General features: G+C 40.2%; 1 protein-coding gene across 2 annotated transcripts in view; it reads left to right on the top strand.

The window, feature by feature from the left end:
• Positions 1-219: 219 nt before the first annotated feature.
• Positions 220-22,372, top strand: part of LOC149249853 (muniscin carboxy-terminal mu-like domain protein) — a 46,043-nt gene continuing 23,890 nt past the window's right edge. Inside the window, exons 1-2 of one of the 2 annotated variants that reach the window (XM_089458803.1) lie at positions 220-368; positions 519-670. The gene's annotated coding sequence lies outside the window, so the exon portion shown is untranslated. Of the gene's footprint in view, positions 671-22,372 lie in introns of both variants that reach the window. The other variant, XM_089458802.1, reaches the window with a different exon arrangement.

Genomic DNA, 22,372 nt, shown 5'->3' with positions numbered 1-22,372 from the left:
ATTAATGACCTAATTTAAAGATATCTTAATTTTAAATCTATTCAATTTAGAAAATATAATTTTTCTCCTAATTCATGCCTGCTCACTTTGTAATAATACCTATCAATACTTAGTAACTCTAAGACGATTGGAAAGTGAATAATCGCTTTCACCATGTACGGCCACCAATCCCATGGGTGCCAAACAAACAACGATCGTGCCCGCTAAAATTTGACTGCAAAGCCTGAAATAAGAAAACAAGTTTTACCAAAAGTTCTTTACCGACTAAAACACATAATGATGAACTCTGTAAATTATTGGAGTCGCTTTTCGCTGCCCAGTCCATAAATTTTTGTTAACTTCATGACTTTCCACCATTAGGCTTCTAGGTATTTTTCTCTGGCAGAAAGGCTTTTTCTAACAATTTCCCCGAGTTCGTCTGGATTGATTGCTTTTGAAGTCAATTTCACATCACAATGCATATCTGCTGCAAAATGTCGAAGTCCTAACAATGCTGAGATGTTGACTCATCATCACAGTGTCGAGCTATTGGCCTCCTGGCTACCGGATCAATAAAGAATGAGATTTGATCTCAGATGGGTTTCGAGAAAAAACAGGATTGCTGGTCGAGTGTTCGATCCCGTTCATGTCTAAGGGTTGGAGCAAGATTTTAAAACCGCGTCAGACCAAGGTATGTTTAATATAGATCCTCATGGTTTTTAATGTTATTTTATTTATACATTTGTGTTATCTTTTTGACTGAGATCCAAAATGAAATGAAGAATCTGATCTCTGATCGGAACAAGCTTATTATACATGTCTGTCAAATATTTCTTTGATTCATTGCATCCGTGTTTTGTCGGGTTACAATTGGATAATAAAGCTTCAGGGAGTATTTTCGGAAAAGAACTGTATGTGTTTTGCTAGGGCATTTTTTGGCGTACATCTGTATTTGACGAATTACAGGGACCAAGATTAGGGCATAACTTCGTTTTGTGCAAGAGGCTTTAGGGCATTTCATTTGGTGAAGAACTGATGCAATTTTGCTAAAGCAGTTTCGGCTTGTTATAGAGCAGAATTAGAGTTTAATTTTGTTAAATTTGGCAACTACGGCCAAATTCCACTTTGGCCAGCTCAGTTGAGGGAGATAATCATTCCGTTGAATTCCTCTTTTTGAGAGAACCAAAATCCATATAAAGATCATCAAATTTGGCTAAGGAGAAGTATGATTTTGAATTTTTCTTTCTCCTTTGCAAGGTCTGCCTCACCTAAATGTTGGCTCAATAAGCCCAATAGTCATGTCTCTTGACCACAACAAATTATATATATATACTTCCAAGTTCATATTCATTGTTCAATAATGAAACCATAACTATTAAGTAGATTATTAGTAATATGGATACCAATACATTGAAAATTGAATTTTGATCCACACGTAAAATTTAAAATCATAATCGAATTAAATAATGACATACATTGATCCATCCTCATCATTCATTTTGATACATACATCATTCAAATGATATACTCATTATTCATCCATAACATGAGATTCAATAATGAAATATTCAAATACACTGGTCCATATCATTCTAGAATCTAAATTGAAGGCAAAACATACTAGTACATTACTGTATACTATATACTAAATACTGAATTTTTGAAGGGGGACACCCAGATTCACCCCTTTTGGGGAGTCTCGTCCCCCACTGGGGAAACGCACCCCCTTGCGTCTCCCCAAGACTCCCCAAAAAGGGTGCATGGGGAAACGCACCTCCAGTGGACTTCCCGTCCCGTGTGCATGGGGTGTGAGGGGTGCGTGCACCCGACCCTGGGGGACACATCCCCGTGTAACACTGTTTTAAAGGCCACTGAAACCCAATTGACTTGTACTGATGCAGTATGAGATCAATGAATCACATTATTTAAGCAATACAATTACAAACAAGACTTAAACTTAAACTGCTCAGAAACTCAAGTTAAATCAAAATATCAGCATTGAACTTATTGGAGGAAACCTTGGATCAGACTCTAATGTTGACTTTATCCATCTGAGTTTGGACTCTGAACTGTGTTGGATCTTTCCTTTCAGGGCTGCTAAAACCAATGTAATTTATGGCAATGGTGCTATTGAAGGAATATTTTTAGATCATGGGAAAATTGTTCATTTCAAAGTCTGGAATTAATGAATAGATGGAAGGAAGAACGTACAAATACAAGTGAGTTGTTAGAGTCTGATCTAATGTTTTCCGGTGTATGCTGTGAAATTTGAGATTGCAAATGACTTTAGTAGGTTTCCCACTGTTCTTTGGCATGAATTTTCAGGCCAAGTAAATGGGTAACATATGCAAAACTAAAATCAAGTTGATGTTTCTTTTGTGTTGTAGACCATTGGAAATTCTGTCAGAATTTAAAAAGGATGTCTCATTACTAATTATTGACTTTTGTCTTTAATCGGAGTCTCTTAGATTTTGTGAATTGTTCAGGGTTATTCAAGTACACATCTAGAGTGAACCTGTGTTAGAAGATTCCTATTGTATATCTTTGTAGAAAAATCCTTTAGTTGCTGATGAAGAATTATTGTTTTTTAAAATAAAGATTATATTATCATAAGAGCTATGTAACACATTTCATGGAGAAATTCAAGTGGACAGAACCCCAAAGCGTGATCCTTGATAGGTTGATTGGTAATAATGTTGAAACAATAACGTGATAGAATCCTAACCCTGGAAGGAATGATGGACAGAGTTCTATGGTCTCTCCTGACTAACATGTATCAATTAATGTCCACTTGGGATTCATGTTGTAATTGAATGGAAAAATTATTTTATGCTTGCTGCTTAGAATTATTCGGTTTTGAGATACAATCATGCTTTTTTCCAGCCTGTAACAATCTCATCTACTGCGGGAGCAGTCAGACAGGTAAAGGATCTAATTATGAGCATGAATCCAACCAAACCTCTGTGCATGGTTTTTGCATGAATTTAGTCATCACATTTGTTGATTAAAACAGGAGGAAAATGTCTCTTCTATGAGGGAATTGGGATAAATAAATACAAGGTTTTTCTTTATAATCATCTTTTGTTTGGGTGTATAGTTTTTTTTAATCTGTAAATAATTCTAAATCTATTGATATTATCAGGAAAAATAGGTGTTGACTGAGAGCCGTTAAATTTTCAGACCATTGTGGGATGGTTCTGTAGGCAGAAAACTCTAACAGCTAAAACAGAAAATTTAACGAAATATCAAGACTGAAAATTCTGAATAAACTAATCTACTAACGCATCATACTGAAAATATAGGACATAATGTTCAAAACTGAATTTTCAAACCTATAACCTGCACCCTTCAGCAATTGAAGCAAAGACCTCAATAATATCAACGTCATCTTTCACATCATACTGAAAATATAGGACATAACTTATAAGGTTCAAAACTGAACTTTCAAAGTAGCCTGCACCCTTCAGCCATTGAAGCAAAGACTTCAATAAGAGCAACTTCCTCTGTCAGAGAGAATCCTCCGGCAAGTGGAGCTAGTGTCTCATTAAAGTCAGGTCCCTCTTTCTTAGAGAGTCCTTTGACATCAAACATGTCCTGGAACTCTTCAATACTCCCATCAACCGCATGCATGGAATGAGTCACTGATCTCATGGTAGGTTTTGAAACTGTCTCCACAAAGCTGGAAGGGCACTGCTCCATCATGGCATCTTTGACATACCTGCTCTACGGGATCAGGAAGTAGCATATAAAGAGCAAAATATTGAACTTCTCTGGCCAAAACTCAACCAGGTTCAGGGTTGTGTTTTCTAATGATTTCTTCCTGATCATCAAACTCAGCCATACACTGTCTATCTGTCTATCATGCTAGCCACTATATCATGAGTTATGCTTTTAAGTCTAGTGTGTCATTTATGAAGTTGTGGCTAGTTTGCAAGAGATTTGTATTTCTTGGAAGGTATTGAACTCTAAGGTCATGTTACTTTTCTTGCCTTGATTTTTCCTCTCCAAATTTCATTTGGGAAACAAGCTCAATGATAGGGGGGCTTTCTCCCCTTAATCACTTGCACCCAAGAACTGTGTTCATCAACTTGCTGTGTTGGCAAGCCACAGTTCCATTCTTTAGGTTCTCCTGTTGAAGGAAAATTTCAGTGTGTTTGCTCTTAATATCTGATATAGCTCAATTTGAGGATGTTGTAATCCTTCAGCTGGAGGTGTTTGTGTTTGCACATGCTGGAGATCACTGATCTTCATATCTTGTGCTTGGAGTTGGCTGTAAAGTTCTGCAGTAATTTCTTTGTGACCAGAATATGAAGTTTGATCATTATATCAAAATTCTGTCCACAATGCCTTCAAAGCTGGTTTCTCTTGTATCTTCAATTCTCTAAAATGAAACCTGGTTTGATAATCTTTTCTGAATGCATGGTGATTTAAATCACGGTGAAAAGAATAGTGGGGACTTGGAAATGTAGCTGCTCAGGAGTAGTCGTCATGACTGCCTGCCTAAAACCTTGTGAGCATCCATTTACAACCACAAAGGACATGAAACAGGTGCTCAGAAGGGTCGTGGGTAGTAAATGGAAGGGAATGGGTTGTTGGTAGTAGAGGAGATCATGTGGCTACCAGACGGGAAGGGAAGGGAGTGATCAGAAGCATATGAGGGCTTGTAGTAGCAGAGGGGTGGTGGATAGTAGAAGGTCCATGGGTAGCATAAGGGAGAAGTGGGTTTGCAGGTAGTAGATGGGAGGAGAGAAGCTGCATGTTATCTAGAATTGGAAATGAAGCAAATTGGGCAAAAATAGAATAGATTGTAATTGCTAGAGGACTTTATCATTGGGATTTTGTCTTTCAGTCACCAAATAAATGTGTTCTTGTCTCTTTATATGTTTGTGCTCTCGTTTGCATTCTCATTTACGTCTATGGTATTCTGGTTTCAGCTTATGCACAGTACCGTTAAAGATTATCATAGAGCTGTTTTATTCCCGTCCATCACTTAGTTATACATCTCCTTTATAGTTAATCCTTAGGTGACTAAGTACTTCCGTACATCTAATTGTGCCTATGAGGTAGTAACAATTTGATGAGGGGAGAAACTTAACTGATCAAATTGTGAGAATACCTTGGACTACCATGTAGCCTCTTTATTATGTTTAGTGGCTACTAGTAATGATTTGGTTAACTGTTGACTTTTTTTTTGCGATATACTCAATAACTTAATGATTGAAAACACAAGGGGTTAGCTCAACTGGTTGTTTTCACTGTTACTCTGCATATAGCTAGATCGGTACTGGCAGGGGCATAGTTTGAATCGCCTTAGGCAAGGTGAACTGGTATACATCAATGGGTTTACAAGGGATGTCATTAACGAACATGGGGAAGCATACCTTGGGATTCCCTGCTAGTCTAAGTCAACTGACATGCCCCTAGGGGGTCACGTGTCACAAATCCCATGTGTTCATGAGGACACATGTCCTGGGTTAAGGACAGGTCTTGTCAATGAACAGATGTGGGATGTGTTTACAGAGAGGGAGGAGTGGTTGAAGGAAAGACAAAGATGTTGGATGTGTTTCCTGATGCTATGGGTTTGGACAACAATGTTGAGTTGGGATTCGCCAACTTGGATCTTAACGAACCAATGCTAGTGATGATCACCTATGATGATGGTGATCCTCTTGAAGGGTCATCCTCCACTCCAGCAGATGCATTAATTGGATTGGATCTAGAGGAGAGGGGGAGGATGGAGGAAAGATCAGTGGTAGTGATGTTGATTTAAATTTTAGATGATACTGACAATAAAGATCTATGGGATTCCTCCATCTACGGATCTAGTATCTACCTTATTTTGTATTTGGCATTGGCATTCCCACCTATTGTAGTAGTGACTTAGTGTCTATGTAATACATTTTGATTTTGATGACTCAATGAAAAAAATGTGGTTTATGGTTCTAATTTCTTGTGTGTTTGTCATTTGATCATCATTGATGTAATACTAGCATGTACTAAATAGTAACTAGTGGTATGATTGAATTTATATCATGTGAATGTTATAGTTTCTAAATTATAACAAAATTTGAATCTTTATGTTTATATTTCATTTTTGTATGTGTAATATATATATATATATATATATATATATGCATGCTGTACCTTGTTTCTGGGGTCGCTGTGTCATGTGTTGGACATCATATTTCTGTGTCCTCTGTGTCATGTCATTGTGTCAGGTGACTTAGCTGCCAGGTTTTCCTTGGGGGAAAATAACTTAATGATTGAAAGTAGAAGATGTGAAGTGACTTTCAGAAAATCTATTTAAAAAAGGGACAAAGATCTAAATTTTATTTGTTCTTAGGTGCAATAAATGCAAACATGATGTAACATTTTCTGAAATTTCCCCATACTTACGATATTTCTGTAGAAATTATGACAGTCAATTTTTTACCATGGAGATAAATGTAATGCCCTGGCCAAGTGATGTCAATGACTTGGTGTCCAAGCAGATCCTGATTTCCTTCTTAGGTTTCCAACTGGTGAGAGTATAATCCATGTTCAAATTTATCTAGGAATATGCTAAGAAATTATCATGGCTAAAGTAAAACCAGTAATGCCCATGAAGATAAGAAGAATGGCTGGGCCAAGTTATGTCAGTAGCTTCATACTCAAGCAGATCTCTGATTCCCTTAGGTTTCTATGTGATGAAAGTATAATCCATGTTCAATAAAATTATCTTAGAATATGCTAAGAAATTATCAAGCTGAAGCAAATGCAGTAAAATGGCTTCTGGACAAAGCTTCATTTGTTTTAGTAAATCTTTACTCTTCAAGAAATGAAAGAAGAATCCAACCAAATGGCATCTAGCAAAAAACAAAATTATTCATGGACATGGCTTATCATTTATGGTTTGTCAGCCTTGAGGTTTCCACTATCAAGAAAGTTCAAGATGGGTTGCATGTGCGCTGAAATTAGAACTGACAAAGGAGAAAGGATGATACAAGTTGAAGAGCACTGAGAATCCATGGAAATGAAATTTTTGATTGTTGAAATTTCCTTTTACTGCAATTAATGCAAATTCATAAGTTTCACCTCAACCTTGAGGTCCCCTGGATCTATTTCTTGTGAACTTTCAGCCTGAGAGCTGAATCTGAAATATAATTTATGGTGGCATGTAATTCACTTTTCAACCAAATACACAAGGAAATTCATAAAAATAAATACCAAACATGTGTACTTCAATGGAACAATGTTTCCAGCCCTTAGGGCAGACTTCCCAACATAAACCAGATCTGAAAATAACTTATTATAGCAGATTTATTACAGCCATAAATCTGCCCAGTTACCTTTCATGTGTTTGTCAATTCTTTAAACAAAAATTTGTTCAATATTATGTCAAATCAACATGCATAATTAACACTAGAAAGTTGAAAGTTGAAACTACCCAATCACAATGATAACATAAGCTGAAAATCAGATCTGCAAGTACACAAAGTTTGGACAGCGAAACATGTTTCATATATATCTAAGATGAAGTTATAAGTACATACCGATAGCTTCATACAAGTTGGTACAAGTCATGCTTTCCAAACCTTTGCTAGGGAAACAATGAGAAAACCCTAGCCACCAACTCCTCCTAGATAGGAATCGCTTCCAACCAAAGTTGGTTGTTCCACCAAAGATCCACAACAAGCTAGCATACAAATTGACATGTCCTCCTTGGCACCTATCCTTGGCACCTATACTGTCCCTGTATTTTCTCCACACCAAGCACTCCAAGTTGAACTGGGGTTTCCAGATGCCACAAATTCCCAATCTTCTCTCACAACAAGTACAATAACAAGTGCTTCCTATCTAGGGTTTCTCCCAATCCTTATCTTCCCATGTCTTTTCAGGGAAAACCCTAACCCTAGTCTTTTTCTTGATTTAACTCAAGAACCTTAGCACTCAAGGCAAAGAGAACAAAGTACAGTGAAGAAGAGTACAAGTGAAAGAGACAAGTTTGATTTAGCTCTCACATCTTTAATATAATGATTTGATCAACGTGATCGAAGCAAAAGACTCATTGCTCCCTTTAATTATATGAAAGGCGAGGGAGGGAAACAATAACAAAGTGGACAATGTCCACAAGTGACCTAACTAATCACTAGATAGCTCTACATGTGAAGTGCTCTGAATCTAAGTGATACATGCCAAACTCCAAGGTATGCATGTCCACAAAGCAAGGGTCCCAAGGTGAGCTCTGCACATGAAGTGTCCAATGCTCCTCCTTCAAAGGACTTCATTGCTCCAATGCTCCCTCTGAAGGCATGTGTACCTTTGAGTCCACCAAAATTACATGATTTCTCCTTAATTTGAGTGTCCTTGACTCAAGCACAAGCCTCCATGCAAGCAAACAAGTGTCCCTATGTTACCTGGGGTTCAACTAACAAGTGCCCCTATGTTACCTAGGGTTCAACACCCTCATCTTAGATCCCTAATGCGCCTCCTTCAAATGGGTTTTCCTCCCAAACAAGCAACCAAAATCCTTCATGTGCATGCCTTGTGAAGAATGTCAACAAGCCACACAATTTTCCAATCTCTTAAGGAAGTGTACCACATAAGCATCAAGTCCAGGATTGTTAAGTTATGGTATGTTCTATGCTTAGAGCAGTTTACTTCTTTTCTTCTTATTAGCCACTGATTAGCAATCACATATACATTAAGTAAAGTGCAGATAGAACATTAAACGATCGACATAAAACAAGCCAAGACAAGAGACACAAGATGTGGTGGCTAGCCAGGGACAAACCCCAATGCGGGGAAACCCTTTGATCAAATCTTCTTTTATCTTCAATAGTTCAGCAGAGAGAAATAGTACAAAATCAGAAATCTGTAATTTTATATCAGCAGCAACAAACCCGAGTTCAGCGAACTCAAACTTAGTCAAACGAGATGAAATTGACCTCCAATATGCTTGGTCAATTTCCCGGTCATCTAGTCCTTGAACAACCTGAAGAAGCAGCCCATAAACAACCCCAAAAACACAGTCAAACTGTTGTTGACTGAAGTCAACCTGCTGCCCCAAACTAGGGCAGTCAATGCTGGTCAAACCAGAGGTTAGATTGCCTCAGTTTGCGTGCCAAAATTTGCGGCCTGCCTAGGAGAGGCAGCCACACCAAAACCACACTCTTGAATGGTCAATGCTTGGTCAATGTTGGTCAAAGAGATGACCTGCAACTTCTACGTCCTTTCTGCGTCTTCCTTGCCCTACTGCGTCCTCCTTCCCATGTGTGAGCTGCTCCTTGTGTAACCCAAAGCTAAGGAGAGAGAGAGAAGAATGAGTGAGATGAGATGAGTTGATAATGAATCAACCTCACTTGTACTTATATGATTTGCTGGGCATGTGTGCCACACATTTAGCTGCTGGCCGACCTTGACAATTTGTCAAGTAAATACAAATAAATTCATATCTCCATAAATACTTGTCGGAATTGGATGATCTTTAGATCAATCCTACACCTCTTGACAAGAGGAATCTAGGAAAAATATCAGCTGCCATAAATAAGATGACCCACATGGAGTTTGGCCCTAGTTGCCAATTTTAACACTCCCTCTCAACTAGGGAGAACTCCATCTGCTAATCCGTCTGACTGTCGGTACTGTCCCAGCCATCAAATGCACTGCCTTGCACTACTTGGCTCTGCTTTGCTGAACTATGAAGAAGAAGAAATGATCGAGGATATATCATACCATCCTCCACTGACTCGAAGTCAATCTCAGAGTGTGTCAACCACTCTCACTGATCCCAGATCAATGGAGGTCATCTTAGCATAGGGAGTACGGTAGATACAACGATGCATCCATTGATAGTATTACTAATGGTCCCTAACCCCATTTCCCTACTCATTGATTAGATGAGAGGTACTTCCCATGAGTCCCAGACTGCATGGGTAGGATGCCTCGACAGGAGAACTAATCATCCTATCCATAGGAGAACGAATCATCTTGTCCAACAGTCGCCACAGGAGAACTAATCATCCTGGCCCACAGGAGAACTAATCGTCTTGTCCCACATTCGCCACGGGGTGTCACAGGGGAAGGTTGAATCTTTCACCTTGTACATAGCACACCACCAGGGGATGGTGAGTCGCCCTGTGGTCGCATGTTGCTCCAAGAAGTACCCTGCGCCCCCCTGGAGCTCCCAGAGCTCAATATATGCATCATACGCAAGCCTCATAAGAGGGTCTCTCAAAGACACCAAGTCGTTCTTGGAAAGTCAAGAATTTGACCTTTCCCAGGGGCTTCGTCAAAATGTTGGCGCCCTGTTCATCTGTATAGATATGTTGGAGCCTTATTGCTCCCCGCTGTAGCATATCCCGGATATAGTTGTACCTGATATCGATGTGCTTGGAGCGATCATGAAATACGGGATTCTCTGATAAACGAATCCCGCTCTGGTTGTCACATAGGATCACGGTAGTATCCAATGTGAATCCAAACAGCTCACTGAAGAGCTTCCACGACTAGACTGCCTCACAAGAGGCCAAACTAGCAGCAATGTATTCTGCCTCGGCGATGCTCAAAGCCACCGACTTCTGCTTCCTGCTCATCCAGGATATCGAGGCAGATCCCAAAGAGAAACAACACTCCGAAGTGCTCTTTCGGTCCACCACACTACCTGCCCAATCAGCATCGGTATATCCATGTAGTCTCACATCTCCGACAGTGTATCTCAAACCATGTGTGATTGTGCCACGAAGATATCTCAACAGATTCTTGGCACCAATCCAATGTGTGTGGTGAGGCTCAACCATATGTTGACTCAACGTGTTGACTGCAAAGCATATATCCAGACGGGAGTTCACCAAGAACATCAATGCTCCGATGAGTTGACGATACATGGTAGCATTTCGTAAAACAGGTCCGGCAGCACTACCGCTTAACTTCTTGAAGTCAAGCTCCATCGGGGTAGTCACGGGTTTGCAATCCACCATACTGAACCTTTCCAATATCTTCACCACATATTTTCCTTGAGATAGGAAAATCTCCCTTGGTTTCTGCCAGACTTGCAGTCCTAGGAAATAGTGCATCAGTCCTAGGTCCTTCATCTCAAACTCAGAAGCCAACTCACTTTTACATTTGTGAATGAGGGGCTCTGCACCTGTTAGAAACAGGTCGTCAACATACAACACCAGTATGAAAGTTTTGTCATCTTCAACCTTAAAATAAAGGTTAGGGTCGTCTTCACCCCTAGTGAATCCCAACTTCATCAGGTAGCTATCGATCCTCTCATACCACGCTCGGGGTGCTTGCTTCAGCGCATAGAGGGCTTTCTTCAACCTGCACACGTGAGATTCCTGATCATGAATCTAAAATCCTTCGGGTTGTTCTGCATAGACTTCCTCTTTGATTGAACCATGCAAGAACGCGGCCTTGACATCCATCTAATGTAGGTTCCATCCTTGCGAAGCAGCAAGGGTTATGATCGAGTGGATGGTGGTATATCAGGCAACAGGTGCAAATATCTCGTCATAGTCTATACCTTCCTTCTGAGAGAAGCCACGAGCGACAAAACGAGCCTTATACTTTTCAACACTTCCATCAATTGCATGCTTTATCTTATAAAGCCATTTCGAAGTGACAACTGCTTTGCCCTGGGGTCTGGGGACCACATCCTAGACATCATTTTTCATGATGGACTCATATTCCTCAGTCATAGCATCCTTCCATACTTGATGCTTGACAGCTTCTGCAAATGATGAAGGCTCATTTTGGATGATTGTGCTCATGATGGTCAACTATCCCTGATTCTTGGCCGGCTTCTTACTTTCCCGGAAAGTCCCTGTGGGTGCAATGTGTCCTTCAACATCATCAAGTGTCCCCTTAAGCCATGAAGGCCTTTTCCTAGAAGAGGAAGGCTCTTGCGGAGGGGGATCAATAGGATCCATAGGTTCTTCCACATCAGGCATCGTCTCATCTTCCTTTTCCTTTGGTTCCCTGGTGTCAGCTTCTTTAGATCCCCTTTGAGTAGGAAGATTGTCAACTTTGCTAAGAGCCATATCTTCATCAAAGGGGACATCATGGCTAATCTCGATTTCCCTTTGACCAACCACATAGATTCTATAGCCCTTAGTATTTTTGCTATAACCCACGAAGATTCCTTTCTTTCCAGATGCACCCAGTTTATTCCTTTTCTCCTTCAGCACATGAAAATATACAGGACTTCCAAAAATTCTAAAATGAGATACGTTAGGTTTCTTACCAGTGAACATCTCTTCGGGAGTCTTGGAACCCAATGCTTGATGAGGGCATCAGTTTTGCACATATACGGCGGTATTCGCAGCTTCGGCCCATAGAAACTTCGGAAGTCTTTGATCATGGAGCATAGCACAGATAGCTTCCACAAACGGTTCTTCCTTTCCGCCACACCATTCTGCTCAGGAGTATGGTGTTGTAGTCTCCCTCTTAATGTCAGCCTCTTTGCAAAAGTCATGGAACTCATTGGATTCATACTCAATCCCATTATTAGTCCTTAAGATCTTGGTCTTCTTTTCGATTTGATTTTCAATCAAGGCTTTGAAGTGACGAAACCAAGTGAACACTTCATCCTTCTTTTTCAACAAGTATATCCAAGTCTTACGAGAATAATCATCTGTAAAAGTGAGGTAATATAAATATCCTCCCAAGGAGTTCACAGGCATCATACCAGATATGTCTAAGTGAACCAACTGCAATATATCGGAGGTCTTGCTTTGGCTTGAGGGGAATGGTCCCCTTTTGAGCTTCCCTTTGGCACATCCAAGACATACACCTTGCTCTACTCGGAACTCGGGCATCCCTGTCACCATTTGTCTTGCATTGGGTAGAGTTTTATAACGAGGGTGAGCAAACCTCCGATGCCATAGTTTGGACTGAAGTGATGTGTTACAAGACATGACACCCAGTGGACTTCCTCCGACCTGATATAATGAATCGCCTCGAAACCCAAGAGTGAAAGCTTCTTTAAAATTCTTTTTCCATACACGTACCTTGCCATCGATGAAGGTCACCTTGTAGCCTTTGTCTTCCATTGCTGACACGGACACTAGGTTCTTTTTGAGATTAAGTACATATAAGACTTCTTGCAAATGAATTGTATTACCTTGATTCAATTGAAGAGTGACATTCCCTACGCCTTTCATGGGATATTTTGTATTGTCCCCTAGAACAATTTCCAGGTTGGTCTCCTTCTCTATTAGAATAGAGAGAGCTTCTTTGTAACTAGTGAAGTGCCTTGAGGCACCACTATCAATAAGCCAATTTCCTAGCGAGTTTGGGGGAGCAGTAGTAGAGAGGGCCACTGGTAGACAATATTCATCTTGCTTATTGTTAGCAACGTTAGATTCATACCTGAAGTTTCTTTCCTTCTTGAAGGGTTGTCCTCTTCCTTGATTTCGACATTTCTTTTACCTCTACCATTGGACCTACCATTCCTTTGATTGCCTTGAGAGTGATTTTGGTCATCGTCATAGTATGAGTCCCTTTTATCAGGGCACTCCCTCACATAGTGGCCCATTTTGTTGCAGTTGTAACATCGTCCTTTTCTTCCATCCTTCGGTCCAGCCTTTCCTTTGGATTTAACCCCATAATTGTTTCTTCTTTTAGCATGAGAAGAAAAGGCAGAGGGATTGCCTTTAAGTGCGGGCATTTCTTGCTCTTCCATCCTTGTTTCTTCTTGAATACATCTAGCCATCAATTCCTCAAATCCTGGGATGACATTATTGTTGAGAAGAGTAGTCCTGAATATATACCATTCAGGTGGCAGTCCTCCAAGAGTTGTGATAGTCATTTCCCTGTCAGGAACTACTTCCCCAATAGATAGGAGATCATTCTTGATCTCGGTGATCCTTAAGAAATATGCTTTCATACTCTCATCTTTGCCCTTCTTAATTTCCTTCAGCTTATTTCTAAGGAACAAAACTTGATTTGCATCATTAACTTTAAATAAACTCACCAGTGTATCGTAGATTTCCTTGGAGGTGGTCAGCTTGGAAACATAGGCGACCAGGCGCTTGTCGATAGAGTCTTGGATGATCTTCTTTGCTTTGACTTCTCCCTTGGTCCACTTGCTTTTGGCAGCAGCAGATGCATTTGATGGAGGCGCAATGATATTGCCTCTCACATGGTCCAACACTTCCTGATCTTCTAAAGTCAAATCAAGAGACATCTTCCATCTGTGATAGTCAGACTTCTCACGGAGCTTTTCTTCGGCGGGGAAGAGTGCTGAGGACCCCATGAAGTTTTTAGGATAGCCTTGCCAACCTTCGGTGATTGCTCTTGCTCTTGCTCTTGCTTGGGCTTTGTCTTCACCTCTGCTCTGATACCATGTTAAGTTATGGTATGTTCTATGCTTAGAGCAGTTTATTTCTTTTCTTCTTATTAGCCACTGATTAGCAATCACATATACATTAAGTAAAGTGCAGATAGAACATTAAACGATCGACAGAAAACAAGCCAAGACAAGAGACACAAGATGTGGCGGCTAGCCAGGGACAAACCCTAATGCGGGGAAACCCTTTGATCAAATCTTCTTTTATCTTCAATAGTTTAGTAGAGAGAAATAGTACAAAATCAGAATTTTGTAATCTTATATCAATAGTAGCAAAGCCTAGATCAACAAAGTCAAACTTAGTCAAACGAGATGAAATTGACCTCCAATATGCTTGGTCAATTTCCTGGTCATCTAGTCCTCGAACAACCTGAATAAGCAACCCATAAACAACCCCAAAAACACAATCAAACTGTTGTTGACTGAAGTCAACCTGTTGCCCCAAACTAGGGCAGTCAACGCTGGTCAAACCAGAGGTTAGATTGCCTCAGTTTGCGTGCCAAAATCTGCGGCTTGCCTAGGAGAGGCAGTGACACCAAAACTGCACTCTTGACTAGTCAACGCTTGGTCAAAGAGATGACTTGCAGCGTCTGCGTCCTTCTTTCTACGTCTTCCTTGCCCTACTACGTCCTCCTTCCCACGTGTGAGCTACTCCTTGTGTAACCCAAAGCTAAGGAGAGAGAGAAGAATGAGTGAGATGAGATGAGTTGATAATGAATCAACCTCACCTGTACTTATATGATTTGCTGGGCATGTGTGCCACACATTTAGCTGCTGGCCGACCTTGACAATTTGTCAAGTAAATACAAATAAATTCATATCTCCATAAATACTTGTCGGAATCGGATGATCATCAAATCAACCCTACACCTCTCGATAAGAGGAATCTAGGAAAAATATCAACTGCCATAAATAAGATGACCCACATGGAGTTTGGCCTTAGTTGCCAATTTTAACAAGGATTAGCAATCCATGAGGAAGATATCTCTAATGTGTATGCCCATCTTGGTGCAACCAAAGGTAGCTAACACATTATGCACTCCACATCACATGAAGCACTCTCAAGCATGGTTTACTCTCTTTTGGAGTAACCCTGAAAACTAATATTTTCTCTTCACAGGGAAAGTGTTTTCATAGACACCATTTTTCTCCCTCCACATCTCAACCAAATCTACTATTTGCAAATATGAACATATTATAGTCTTGGAATCAATCATTGGCCCTTAGAACGAAATTGCATCCAAACATCATTCTTCTCTATCATGGCATCACTTCTCTTCTCCCCAAAACAACTAGAAGACTAAAAAATGGAAGTTCAACTAATGCAATATGGTTGGCATATCTCTTGGGCAGTATACTCAATCTCACCAAAGATATGGGTGCTCCTACATGCTCCTGGGCATCTTGCAATGTTCGAGTAAGTAATCTTGACTTCCTACATGCTAGAGTACAAGGTGAGGGCATATCCATCTTCAAGCTCTCCTCATCCACACCTAGATTTGATTATTCTCCATCCAAGTCTACCTCTGGAATACCAACCTCCTCACTCTCTTGAATAATTGAAGGAGTTACTTGTGATCTAAAGGAAAACACATACTCATCGCACTTCACATCTCGACTCACCACAATGTTCCACTATGTTGGAAGGCTACTATAAATTTTAGAGGTTTCATTGTATCTCACCAAACAAGATACTAATACATCATCTCAAACTTTCCCTTTACTGGGGTCTTGACCACCTATGAATTTGGAGGGACATAACCCTGGACAGTTAATGTCCTGCCAACTGCAACATCCTTCATATCAACTTCTCAAGACCAAATCTCTAGACACCACATCATGAGTTGTTTAGGACGTCTTACAAATATGATCACATCTAAATACAAGAGCAAGACAAGTGTATCATGTTTGTCAAAATGATAAAGATAAAAATATGCTATGTTACCTAGCAAAAAGTGGGTAACTCATAAGAGAAAATTTTCTCCTCCTCCGACAACTAGTCGGCCAACAACCCTTTTGATTAGCACATGACATGATGCCATAGGTCCTCCACATATTGCTTCGATTAGATTTCTTCCTCCCATCTAGTATTCCATCTTGAAGGAAGGTGGGTCATCCATTGACAACTACTTTAGCCTTTAACCATTTTGTAATCATGTGCTTTAACTTAATGTTTTTGGGCATACTAATATGAATCAAGGGGTGATCTGGATGATTGACTGATCTTGACTGTATTTTTGTTCTCTCACTTCACTTGGGAGGTTAGTCTTTGACTCTAGTCTAGACACCAGTGGGACCTCCTCTAAGTACTTAGGGTTTTAAGAGGGACACTATTGGGGAGGCTCTGATTGAAGTAGCATGTCCATGGTATGCCATGTTTACCACTTTCCATCTTTCATGTTATTCCATCTCCATTCCTCGGACTGGTTGTCATTGCTCTTGGGGATTGACACCTTCTCATCCTCATCCTTGAGTATGGGCCAAAAACCTTGCCCTAGAGGTCGATGCAGTTGAAAGAAAGTTAAAGTAAAAGAAAGCCACAATAAAAGAAAAAGATAAAATGGAAAAGATGGCTGGGACAAAATTAGCACGTGGGCAAAAGCCTAGCATGAGATCTACTCCCCTCATTGGCTATCACAGGGTTCTTGAAAAACATGCTTGGGCTCCTAAGCTATGCACCCAAATCAAAACATTACCATAAAGAAGAAAAGGCATACCAGAGGGGTGGAAAAAACAGGTCGAGGAAAGGGGTAATTGATGTCTCCATAATTTCTCCCTCATTTCAATATACTTAGGATGCTGGACCACCACTAGTTGGTCACTTAGCTATGGCACCTTTTCCTGAAGTCATGCCCACTTTGTTGCCACCATCTACACACACACACCTATGGATTGATGGGCTAACTTGGGACCTGTCACTTCCCTTTGTGGATGGAAACACCTAATAAGGTTATCCATTTGGCCATCCTTAGCATAAGGAGGGAACTCTTATACGAGACTTGGTCTACTTAGATATTTGAACGTGATCTTTGTGTGAAGTATTATTGTGCCCCTAACATTAAGTATGGTCTACTTTGATGCATCCATGGTATTGGTTACCTAATGATTGTTGAATTTCACTTGATCATGAGAGGATTTTGTCAAGTGGTTCTCATCACAACAACATAGGCTTCTTGAGGTGATTGCCCCACCTTCTCAGTAGAGCAGTAGAGGCCATACCATTCATTGCAGAGAAAGAGAGAGAGAGAGAGAGAGAGAGAGAGAGAGATTGACCTTGATGATATAACGTTGCTTATCTAGAGCAAAGTGTTGGGCTATTTGATGACCCCACATGATGCTTAACACCTCGGGGGACCCCCAGATGCTAAAATGTTGAGCCCATGAATCTTGGTGTTGTACATATTGATGATGTCCCAATGGACCTAGGATGCACCCAAGCTGGCCTCAACATCGTTTGATGGGCATCACTTGTTCCAAGGCCTAGATGATGCTTTTTCATCCTTTAGATGACAAGGGAGGGCTTGCACATCACTTGGAGCCCCAATGCTTGAGTTAGAAGAGTGCCATGTCACCTCTCTCACTCCTCTGCGGTTGACGTAGGTCAACATGGACACGACATCTTGGCATAGTCTTTTTGGAGGCTTGCACATAATCCTTGAGATGCATTCTGGAGTATGGAGCACTCATTAGCTCATATCACACCTTTTGGTGACTTAAAGAGTTCATTTGGAGGATGAAGTCATGCTTCCCATGCACGTGGAATTTTATGGCACTTTTGTTATGTTTTAACTTTTTAGGCTATGAGGTTGGCTTGTAACCTTGTTCTTGTGAAACATTTAAAGTCAACTTGTCAATAGGGCTTCATTTGTTGATTTAATGTAAAAATGAGTGGGATAGGTCTCATATAAATGGAGCCTCTCCTCATTTTGTTTTTTTATCATCACACAATATTCTATTCCTCTCTAAGAGTGCGAGTTAGTTTTTCTTCACTACATTGGGCAAAATGTGAGATTTATGGATGCGACTTGCTAAAGGATGTGATTTGACTTGGAGACATTGTTCCAGGATTGAAAGAAATGCCTTTGTGGAGGATTTTTGTAAGTTTATTGTTTGTTATTGATATTTTGCATGCTTTAATGTTTAAACTAGGGTTTTAATTGTTCCAAGACTAAATGGTTTATCATTATTGAAATTTTGGTTCAATATTTCATGTGAAATTGTCCTCATTAAGGCCTATAAGGAAACTCTTTATGTAGAGATCCTATACTTAATTTCTCCCCTTACAAGAGCAATAGCTATGATTTTCGAAGTGGATGTGCTAAGGCATCCCTCTTACTCTTTCGATATTCTTGGAAATTCATGCCATAAAGACTCCATTAACCCTTGTTGGATAAGGCGCTGGTGAAAGAGTGTGTTGGTCAGCATAAAACTTCATAAAAATCCTTTTCCTTTTTCTCTCTCCTAGACGGCTAGGGCAATTGCTAGGGTTTTAGGTCTGATTTATGCATAAAAGTGTTGTTTTATTGCATGTGGGTGGTTGATGATATAGGAGTAGCCTCTATGCATCTTCTACAAGCAAAATCTTACATAGTGGATGGCCTAGCATGCCCTAATAGGTTGACTTCTCCCTTTTATTTTGCTGTTTATGCAATTACATATCTCACAACCATAAAAAATATCCCCTAGCCTAGCCTTAACCTCTATATGAAGTCCTTGTCCCATTCTTATTGAAGATAATTTTAAGGCCTTTTCTAAGGTTGACATTGAATGCCATATTATTGAAGATCATCCAAACCCTAACCTAAGTCACTGGGTTCAACGAATTTCAAGGTTGAAATTCAAAATTCGTTGAACTTGTTGACACCTAATCCGAAACGGATGGGTGAACTGGACAGTCATCTAGAAGATGAACTGATCCGTTTTATTTTTGTATATAAACATGAGTTAGTTAATGAATAAGATCATCAGTTCTTTTCTCCCGCTCATCCTGGAGTTACCCTGGCCTGACATGGTATCAGAGCTCAGGTCCCAGTCCCTAAAATAGTTGTAACTCCTGTCCTGAGAGCTGCTCAGTCCTGAGCGCTACTCTGACCTTGATTCCCTGGCTCTGCCTCTGCCTGGCCTGACTGCCAGAGACTGCGCTCTCTGACTGCCAGAGATTGCGCATTATTTTTTTATAAACGTTTGCCTGACATATCAGAGCTGCTCCTCTCTGCGCATTATTTTTTATAAACGTTTGCCTGACATATCAGAGCTGCCCCTCTCTGCGCATGAATCCATGAATGTATCGGTTATGTTTTTGAGAGCTCCCTTGCGCGTTTCAGATGAGAACGATTGACCTTCTCACAGATTCGATTTGATGGTTCTCTCATCCATATTCTTCTGAGAATTTGAGCTTAACATGCTCTGAGGACCTGAGAGAGAAACTTGGGCGTTTGCCAGTTCTCCCAAACCCGACAAACCGCAGTCCGTTGCTCATCCGGAGGCCTATCTCGTCTCCCTCTTCGAGGACTCAAATCTCTGCACCATTTGCATCTGCAACTTCGCCCCTCATCTCTGATTCAATTGGCGTTACAACTGCAATCTTTACGCTCCAGGAACAGCCAGCGCATGGAGGCATGTGGCCCATCTGGAGAAGATATGAAGCCTGAAGCGTTGATGTGTTGAAGGTTTGCTCTACGCTATATTATTTCTTTATCGTTTCTATATTGGCTGCTCCAAAGGTGCGATTTTTGACAAAGATATACCATCCAAATATTGATAAGCTAGGTCGGATATGTCTAGACATTCTAAAGGATAAATGGAGCCCTGCTCTTCAAATTCGAACAGTTTTGCTGAGCATCCAAGCGTTGTTGAGTGCTCCCAATCCTGATGATCCGCTTTCAGAAAACATTGCCAAACACTGGAAAGCAAACGAAGTCGAGGCTGTGGAAACAGCCAAGGAATGGACAAGGCTTTATGCAAGTGGTGCCTGACGGTGTTTTGAGGCTTGTTTCTTTGAATAACACGTTTGTAATGTGCAAGCTGTCATCCAGCAGCGGAACAAGTTATTGTATGTGACTCATATTATAGTATGCAATATCATGCTTATACTTGGAGCGGAGTTTTATATATTGCGCTGTTTTTTTTTAACAGTTTTTGCATTGATATATATTGAAGTGATATATGTTGAAGAGATCCCTTAGCGCCTTTTTTTTTTCTCAAAACACAGTAGTGTGGCAGTGATATAAGAAATGGTGATGCTGATGCAAATGTTAGAAGAAAAATAAAATGCATAAGGCTATGGCATAAGGATTTTTTTTCAACAGAAGTTTTTTGGCAGAGATATTTTTTTTTACAGAATGCATTCAATCATTTCTATGGTAGGAATAGTTCTCACTGGCAAGGAGAACTATTCAGAATGGTCTCGAATGGTAAAACACACGCTCATCTACAATGAGCTGTGGAAAGGAGTGTGTGTCGGAGAAGAAGACAAAGACCCTGTGCAGCCTACATCAGATAAAGAACTTGTCATTTGGGAAAACAAGAACAGCAAAGCCTATGCATTGATCGCAGCATCTGTAAATGAAGAAGTAAGTCGTCATATTTCATCCTATTCCACTGCCTTTGAAGCTTTACAAAAGCTGAAAGAACTTTATGATTCACATTCTGCACTTGAAGTTGTTCAGCTGATGATTAAACTCTTCACTCTTGAACTAAAAAATAATGATCCCCTTGCTCTTGCATCTGAAATAAAGTCTATAATGCATGATATTAAATCCACTAAGGTTGAGCTGGATATCTCTCTTATTGCCTTTCTCAAAGCACTCTATCCTACCTACTCTAATTATCTTGAGTCTTTACAAGCAAATGGAAATCTTAAAGACATAACCTTTGAGTCTCTTGTGAAAAAGTTTGCTGAAAGAGAGAAAGCCTTTGGAAAGAAAACAGTCCCTAAATCTTCTGAAGAAACTGTTTGCCTTGCTCATAAAGAAAAGCATCCTGCTCAAGATTCTACAAGAGGAAGAGGTGGACGAAGAGGAAGAGGAAGATACTTCAGAGGCAGGGGGGGCAGACATTCTCAAGCAGAAAAGGCAGATCTGCATTGCATTCGCTGCAAACGAAATGGATCACATGATGCTTCTACATGCAAGCTACCATGGGACAAAGTTGAGCAGAGAAGAAATCAGCAGAAAGGTAAAACTGATGACACAGACAAAGGTAAAGCACCTGAATCCGCTCACTATATTGAGGCACAATGTAACATTGGAGTAAATGAAGATTTGTTTAATGCTTCACTTGCTTCTTCGAAAAATGACTGGTTGCTTGATTCAGGAGCAACCTGTCATATGACTCATAGGAAAGAATTTTTTGAAGATTTCACTGACAATGTTGATGGAGCAGTATACTTTGCAGATCAGTCAAAAATCAAGCCATCAGGGCTTGGCACAATCAGGCTTAAACTGCCTGGTCTTCCAGACTTTCTTCTGGATCATGTTCTATATCTCCCACAGCTCAAGAGAAACTTGCTGTCCCTGGTCCACATCCGCCAGCAAGGTCACTCCATTCATATGTTTGATGGAAAGCTTGAGGTAAGAAAGGCATCTGACCATTCACTTGTCATGAGGGGTATAGAAGAAGAAAGACTTCTTAAACTGCAAGGAACTTCTGCTCATGCACAACATTTCTCATATATTTCTCATCATGAAGAAGGTACACTTCCGTCAAGTTTATTATGGCATGCTAGATTTGGACATTTAAACTATGATAGTCTTCGCTTGTTGAAGAAAAATGGTGTTGCTGGTTTGCCTACAATTCCTAGAAAACATAAACAATGTGATGCTTGCATTCTAGGAAAGCATAGCAAACAGTCTTTTCATGATTCACATTCAAGAGCACATAGGAAGCTTGAACTTATTCATTCAGATTTATGTGGTCCAATGCCTGTTCCTTCTGCAAATGGAAATAAATATATCATGACATTTATTGATGATTACACCAGAATGTGTTGGGTTTATTTATTGAAGAACAAATCTGATGCTTTTCAAACATTCAAGAATTTTCATAAGTGGATTGAAAATG

The sequence above is a fragment of the Pinus tabuliformis genome, chromosome 7 (assembly GCF_031772625.1).
Source record: "Pinus tabuliformis cultivar Carrire ecotype Pingquan chromosome 7, CPIR1, whole genome shotgun sequence".
NCBI classification, from domain to species: domain Eukaryota; kingdom Viridiplantae; phylum Streptophyta; class Pinopsida; order Pinales; family Pinaceae; genus Pinus; species Pinus tabuliformis.
This window is presented reverse-complemented; position numbering and strand designations above follow the sequence as displayed.